Source organism: Branchiostoma floridae, chromosome 6 (genome assembly GCF_000003815.2).
Source record: "Branchiostoma floridae strain S238N-H82 chromosome 6, Bfl_VNyyK, whole genome shotgun sequence".
Lineage (NCBI taxonomy): Eukaryota > Metazoa > Chordata > Leptocardii > Amphioxiformes > Branchiostomatidae > Branchiostoma > Branchiostoma floridae.
The window spans coordinates 3967927-3976779 of NC_049984.1; positions in this window are offsets into that span (position 1 = coordinate 3967927).

An 8853-nucleotide genomic window follows, 5' to 3' on the forward strand; every position below is an offset into this window, starting at 1 on the left:
TGATATAATTCCACAAACCCTTCTGTATTTAAAATTTTCAAGGCCAAACACCATGGAGAACACAACATGCAGACACGATGTTAGGTACCATGCCGATGTCAAAATTGAGGCATTTTGACAAACATCTCCATCGGCCTTTCAGGCGCCCAAAAGCCATTTCCACAGTCATACGTGCACTGGTAAGCCGGAAGTTGAAATGTGCCTTCCTTGGGCTAAGACGTCCAGTGTCAATGCACCCTTTCAGGAGCCATGGTAGCAAGGGGTATGCAGGGTCATTTGATCTTTGCATAGAGAGACTCACAGGCGTTTTGAGTATATAGATGATTATTGTTACCGTCTGTGACGAAAACCTGATGCTTTTTTAAAGTATGTTATGAATTTCTCAATGGCAGCATGACCAGTTTTCATCCAGTGAGGCACATATATTTAGCAATAATGTTACAGAAAAAAAATAAAAATATGTGAACATTTCTACTCTGATTATTATCCCTGACATGTGGTGTTACAGAACAGGGATACCGTGTTGTCAGTCCCACGTGCACAGGCTGTCAAAGTTGTCATCGATCAGGTCAAGCAGGCTGAAATCTGAGTCCAGTGTTTGTTGCTACATTATGAGTAAGGCAAGATGATAAAGTAATATTTTAGATCTGCAAATGTTAGCTTATGTTGTGGTTCTAGTAGCATAGTGGGTCCTGCTGTTTGTTGTTAATAGATTTATCAGCAGCATCCGGTAGCAACAGAATTGATAGCTGCACAGTTTTACATTTTTTGGGAAGAAGTTTGGTGACCTTGCGGTTACGTCTTTTCCATTTCTGTTGAATTTATTTGTTATCTGGACAGTTTGTTCGAGCTCCTAATTTTACTGACTTTGTTTTCGATGCCCCCAGTGTGGTCTGTTTGTGTTTCTTTCGTCGCTTGCTTGACCGTCTTTAGACGGAACTCGCGGAAACAAATACCATGGTCAGGACTATCTCTTACAGGCTAAGCTTAATATATGTAGACTAATCATAGTAATTAATTCTCATGGGGTTTATACATGTAGATTTTGTTTACTTTCATATTCTGTACATTTAAACTACCATTGCATCCAACATTTTGGGTTTGCCTAATAGAATTAGTAGTGGTAGTAGTTGGTACGGTTCCCATAGTTGGTGTACTTGTCGGTAAAACATTTCACCCATTGCGTCTTGATGCTATGTCACTGGCGGGTAGAGTACGCAGCAAAGCATTCCGCTCCTTCTAGGCTTACCAGTTCTGCATATGCTAGCTGCTAATGTCTATCAGTCCAGCCTCAGAGTACAACCCATATATTGTGTCGTTGTCGTGATGTGCAACACTTCATTCTGCAATGAATACCGATAGATGTAGACTAATCATAGTCATGCACAGTCAGTCAGTGGAACACTAGACCTACTTTGAGCCGCAAGACGTTCAATTGTAAATGTTTTTTTAACTCGTGTTTCATCCTGTTTTACGCAAACGTCTTTGTATTTTCTGTGGAAGCGAAATCTTCAGCTCCAGTGCAATTCTGCCCTCTACAATACTCAGATAACTCCGGAGACACAAGAAAAACGGCAGTGTTGACGAATGATTTAAACTAGAACTTTTCTGCCCCCCACGGCCAGCTCCAGTGCCATCCTGGCCTCGTTTAGCTCCTGCTGCAGCATCTTGCAGCTTCTTTCTAGTGACGTCAGCGACTCGTGCATCTCCTCACGCATGCGCTGCTCGTCGTCAATGATCATCTGCATGTCACGGACATTTGCAAGAGGAAAGAAAAACGGTAAAGCCGATCGACGACGATCGATATGACGTGCAATTTTCTTCTACGATTTTCCGCATGTTTGGTAAATCTATTCTATTTATTACCTTCGCCAAGAAGGTTATATTTTGGGTAGAAAAATAGTGTTGTAACCCAATATGTAGGTCACCACATATAACTTGAGCAGCTGTGGATGGAATTTCATGATATTTGGTATTTAAGTAGTGGTTGCAGACACCAAGACGTTGGACTTTAAGCTTGGTGTCTTAATCATTTCAAGACATTTGTCCGACGTTTTTGCTCAGCATGTTATCCCTACCAAGCAGACTGTGGTCAGACTGTAACCTCCTAGCGAACATGCCCATGGTCAGAAAGAGTTTTATTCAAAACAAGGGCGTTATAGTCAGATATGCTTTGACCACCTTGTTCATAGTTCATCATCATCGCGGGCTGCTTGCTTAGTTATCAGTTGAATATCGGAGAGAAAATTTGTGACAATCTATATGCATTGGAACCTCTACCGTTTTCCCCATTGCACACATATGTCAAATTTGCTCTGTCAATGTCAACCTACCTGTGAATCTACCAGCTTGCAATTCTTCACGTTGAGTTCCGACTCGAGTTCCACCTTGACTTTTCCCATCCTCTGTGAACACGGAACGATTCTGTGATTAGTGTTGAAAGAACCTGTAAATACTCACACAGTAAGTGGAACACAAAAGACACTCAACTGAAAACGTGTTTATGGCGAATAGTAGCGAAATAATGCTGATGGCAATACGAAGATAGAAGACCAGCTTCCAAAACCCCAAGTAAGCCTCCATGTGCTTCGTACGTCATCATCCAGCCTCCACCAAATACCCTCCCCAGACGGAATATACACAAGCGCCGCCATAAAATAGTCCCGCCGAGAAAGTAAATGTTCGATCAACATGTCGATACATTAGACTGTTTTGTTTGTTCTTGACTATTTCATTCTATTGTGTATACTTTTTGATGATGTAACGTGTGTACGTTTTTCATTTGGAGTCTGGCGGCATTCCAGATGTTTACGCGCACTGATACAGGAGAAAGTGCTTCGGATCTTTGAGGAATAGGCGGTCATTTGTGAGGAGAAGTTGGGTATTTGCTATGACAGAATGTGTCTTTGTATTTTAGCTTACCTATGTCTAGAAAAGCCATTAAAGACAAATTGTAGTATAGCTGGTTCGGCTTTTGTTAACGTTACGGATTGAGGCTCCAAAAATACAACTGGCGAGGGAAAATTGTTTTTGTTGTGGCTGTAATGACAGCCGATGTGGGGGATATTCGATAGCGTTGAAAATGTTGCCTCACCTTGTCTTGATGGAATGATAACTCTGCTGGTGTTGTCCCATCAGCTAGCGCTAGAGCATTTGCTATTGCAAGTAATAATATTGCAGTCTCCAGACCCTTGTGTTTTTTTGGGAACACACCACTGTCACAGGGATGATGCAGTTTTCTCCTAAGGCATATCTTCTGTATAGGCAACTAGCTGCTGACAAAGGTTGTAGATCATTCATGTTATCAAACACTCTTACTGTCCTGCCAATAGATGTAGACGTATTCCGGTGATTTTCTGCATAGTGTATTTGTATACACTCAGATGTGCCTGGCACAGGAATTAGGCAGCTGGCTAGTGTCACTATGTCGCCAACCCTTAAAAAAAAGGATACTCGTCATTCAACAGTTGCAGGGCGAAGTTGATGTGCTGATCTTACATAGCCACTGGCCTGTCCGCAAAATGGTGCTGTCTTCCTCACTGAGGGTAGTGTTGTTGATTGTGACCCATTCGTTGTTTGTTGACACTTCAGCAACCTTGTCATCTTCACTGACTTCTGTATCACTTATAGCTATAGTGATGCTATCATGTTGGACAGTGCACACTTCAACCTTAGGTAGAAGACTTGTTTAAAATATTCAATAATTTTCATTCAGACTGCACTCTGGTTGATTGCGCTTTTTGTGTGAAGGGGTTATTTAGAAATATCTGCTCTGTTCCGTCCGTGCTCAATTCTGACTCTCTGCCTCCCTGGAATAAGGCACAACCCTATTTAGAAACAAAAAATCTGAAAACTCAATAAACGTTTTACGCTGACGTAATGATCCGATTAGGTTTCATAATAGTCTTTTTTTTAAAATCACAACGGCAGAAAAGACATCGGTACAGAATCTTCATGCAACAAAGCTTTTTGTAAGAAACAGTGGTATGTCTGAAAGTCCTTCTTTCCTCACCTTCATTGTCAGTTGACGCAATGTTACCTGAAGTTTTTGTTCCTTGTAGTTTTGTTACCGTAGCTCTTGCAATTGGCCAGACAGCGTCCTGTGATGTATTAGTTACCAAGGTATGGTAAATGTGGACTTTTGCCTGGACCAAGTTTGGCTTTTTAACACTTGCTGAAGACTCATACTGGACATAGCCACTGACAATGGAGGAAGAACATGCTAAGAAAGAACTACAAAGACTAAATACAAAACTATATACATCGACTGGGATATCCAAACAAAGGGAGATTTAACTTAGTTCAGGAGCTGCATATAAACATGCAATGGCTAAGCAATGAAGGTTTTGCAATATCATTGAACAACAATTGGTCATTGTTGATCAAACCACACCCAATATTACTGTTACTGAATTATTGCAGTCCAAAATTATAATGAATTCAAATCATGATAGAGGAACATAATCATAATACGTGTTGTATTTAAAAATTGAAAGCAATCGCCGTGGGCGACGGTGTTCTTTAGACACCCTGTCAAGAAGCATATCTGGCACCTGCGGTGAAGGCGGTGAACTCTTACATGCATGTAATACGTAACATGCTTCTCTTCAGTACATGAAATAAATAAAACTCTAACTTTGATTTTCATTTATTTAAAAAAAACACAAGTTATTATATCTACATTCGCTTACAATGAGCACTTTCCTGGTACACAAACAACTCTGTCCTGTAGGACAATGGCCTTTAGCTTGAAGTCGATTTCATCTGCCTCCAAACTCTCTTCCATGTCTGACCCACAAGTTATTGTAACCTTACCAACCACCTTCAGGGATGACTCCTGCATAAGTAAACACCGCTAAAGGTTAACTCCAGTATTAAGATTTACAGTCAGAAGAACAATTAAACAGCACGTAACATATCCATTTCACAATATGTACCATTCCAATATGAACCATGGAAAATTCTGTATATCTGTCAAGTTACAATGTGTCTTTGAGTTTAAAGTCAACATGTAGAAGATGTTAACACATACATGTAGAACAGGCAAACCAGTCTACATATGCATGTGTGGGGTTCTCTAAATCTATAGAAGCCTTATAACACCCTAGATAACAATGAGAAGCTTGAAAATATCCTCCAAGACAACTTTTCTTCTATAGGCCTCATAACCACCCCCTCAAACAACTGCAACAACTTCCTCAGGGAAAGACACCACCAAACAAGTTGAACAGCAAAAGCAAGAGACAATTGCATTAAGATTTATTCCACATTCATTAAAATAGTGACTGCTGATACATGTAGGTCAACTGTGCATTAACTAAAGTCAACCCACTTAATATCATGCACCAGGCTAGGTTCAGCTAGAGGTAGCCATTATGACCTTTTCTTTTACAAAAGTGCAAGTTTTGTACAATAATAAAAGTCATAGAAATACTAACATTGTTTTCCTTTTATGTGTTTTAGTGATGTTATCAGTTTGTTACGATTACACAACTCAGTATATGTATGGCTGTTATGTATCAATTCCTTATGAAACATCACTTACTCACTCTTCGTTGCTGTAATTGAGATGTTTTAGCACACTGTGAATGTGCGGGCTATGAACTTATATGGATGCAAGAGACTAAGTTACAACCAGTGTAGGACAATGTACCCCAAGCTGTTTTTCTCTGGAAATTTGTGAAAGGGAACTCACTGTCATGAAACTGTTCTGTTACCTTGTCCCTTACATTAGATTTCATAAAAAGTAGTAACAGTTGTAGATACCTTGACATTCTCCACACTAAACATCATCACAGATGGAAGGTCAGACGTGTTCTCAAATTTCAGAACCTTGCCCTCGACTGCAACAAGCAATATGTGTCTTACAAATACCGTAAATGCAGAAATGTTCGCTGTGTTTTTGTTTTTTTTGTGGTTTTCGCGTTCACTTGCCAATTCACCGCGAACTTAAGACCACATGTTGTAGGTTCTGCATTCTTCTTTCTGCTGTGGTGAAAGCAAAAGCCTGAAACGATAGAAATTAATTGCACTCATTTACACACTTTTCAAACCTGGAATGAAAGGATAATAACTTAGGCAACATAGAATTTTGAGTCTTGAAACATTTTTCAATTTAGGTATTAAGTTATTCCATCTTGACAAATTGATTGAAAAAAAAACACTTATCAATTTGTAATGTAAAATCTGGTTATGAAATAAGTAACCAAGCAATGCAACAACCCATCTAAATGACCAATAATACAAAACATGTAACGGTTTTCATGACTGACAGGACAGTCATATTTGACTGAGGTTTACAAATATCCTTGATTTGACATTAGGGAAAAAGATGCCATGTTGACAAATGTCATTGAGTGCACTATTGGAATGTATCAGACAAAACAGCAATCCACTTGTGTCATGTGGTACTAATTCTGTCCTTCATTGTGTAAATCTGTCCAACATCTCTGTCCAGATGTCAACGGTGTCTAGAAAAACTGTTAAGAAATGAATCATGCTGACGTGTTTTCCATTCTTGAAAATCATATTGTTTACATGAAATATCTGTCACCCTATGTCAATACCAAGACAGGCAGCAAAGACAGAATATTATCATCTGTCCTTTGCATTTTCATATAGCTGGCTGCTTGCAGACAGTCACCCCAGTGACCTTTGCGGTACTTGTAGCGCATGTCCCGCATTTTAGTGCAGACCTGCTTATACGTTCGCTCGAATCCGGCCTCGTGCATGCCGGGGACAATCTTTTCAATGGAGCGTTTGTTGCGAAATAAGGTGTCGAGTTTTCTCTGCACCTCCATTTCTCCCCTAAGTTGCAATTTCGACCTAAGCTTAACCCTAAATCGTGAAGTCGTTTTAACTTACCAAGCGAGATTAGTCCTTAAAATGGGCCTGCGTGAGGAGGACGTCTTTCCAAGCATCGCCATGTGGCACGACAACGTCATCTCGGCAAGATTTCTCGAATATTCAGGAATGGTTGTCATCAAGCAAGCAAAACGCGACCGTCGCCGAATTGTAATCTCGCGAGTGTATCTCCTGTACCACCATTTCTTTCAGAATTTCAGCTTAAACTCTGCCTGTGTACAGTACTGTCAGCCATATATGTCTTGTAACTAAAAGACCGGTTAGGCTTATCACATTACCAAACCTGGGCCCGGCCGGGCAGCTTTCGGGAGGGAAAAGAATGACGCAAAAGACATAAAAATACACAAAATGTCAACATAAGATTCATGTGCATAAATTGCGTATATTTCTAGGTATACATTTTAATTTTTCCTCATGAGTGCGTGCTGTCGATGCTGACACTTCGTTAAGCTTCAGCCACCTCTCCGATGAACGGGCCTGCCAGTCCGCACTTGCCACACATTCCTCCAGCTGTGGCTCTTATTCTGCTACACATCGGTAATATGTTGATGATAAACACTTGGTCATAACATAACATAACAGCACAGGTATTTCTATACAACAACAAACACCACTAATGGGGACAGGTGCATGAACCTGAAGCTCCTTATCAAATCAATGCCCATATTACTCACATGCAAAAAATCTTGGTGTGGATCTCTGTATTATGTGTGTTTCTTCAATACATATTTCAATTTTCAAATTTTTTCGAGGGGTCTGTATATCACCTGTATGGCATTCCTGTAAACATATGATATCGACTCTTTTTTTCTTTAAAAAAAAAACTGGAAGGCTTGTAAGCGCTTCTGGTTGTTTCTTAGACCATTTACATTAAAGGTGGCAATACTTAGGGCCACAAGGAAGTAAAGAGTGAAAGACATGAGAACAAGGGAGCTTTGAATGTAGGCGAATACGATGGGGGAACTTTATAAGGCTGAACAGCTATGCATTGAAATGTTGCAAAAAGAAATTTGCGGTCTAAAGTAATCGCGCGGACCATGCATTTGTCACTTTCGGTAATCCAATTCGGCGCCGGGAGCCGGCTACCAGTTACGCCAATCATCCAAAAGTAGCATGCTGATTGGTTGTATCGCAAACCCTCATCTTTGCCCAACACTGGCGGGAAATCATTTGCCGATCATCCAAACGCAGCATGCTGATTGGTTCCTATACTTGGTGGGAGGGGAATCTGCCAATCATCCAAACTAAACTTGGTCCAAGACCCTCAGACAGTGTACACAAAGCGGATCACAGCTAGCTCTGCCACCCTCCAGTACTTGAACTCGTTCCCGTCTAAGAGGTCCGTATGTCATATCCAAAGAGTTCTGATATGCTTTGAGGGCCTGAGAGGCATGTCGGCTCAAACCGAGTGGCAGTGGGCAGTACAGAAAAACGCATGGATGCCCCTCCTGTATTCCTCTGATTCACTCTTCTGCAACTCTTCATCTTTCCACTTCTTTAGATTCTCTTCAAACAACTTCATCACTCTACAACGGTCTGTCATAGTGGTTTTAGAAGTCCCAGCTGTTGTCAACTTAAAACTTGCCAATACCCTGACCTTGCGCCCACGACCGAGAAATACTACCTTACAGTTATTCACGTAATTCAAATATGCCCTGAAGTACAACAATGCAAATGAATGTTGTCTGTGAAGATGCTCCCCATCTCCTTCCTTCACAGCGTCTCTCATCCAGAATTTGTGAGGTCCAGCCTCCCGTGACTGTTGAGAGTAATATATGCTGAAAACTTAGCATTAGGAACAAACCTTGTCTCTAAGGCCATTGGCCTGGTAGTAGTCACTTCATGTCACTAGTATTTAGTGCCACATTGCCAACAACTAGCTTTCCCTTGGGCATGTTCTTCTTGGCTTCTGTCAATGCCTATTTGACACCGTCTCATCCTTTTGAAAAATTCACAAACGGAGAAACGCGGCTTTTTTTGATGCTGAAC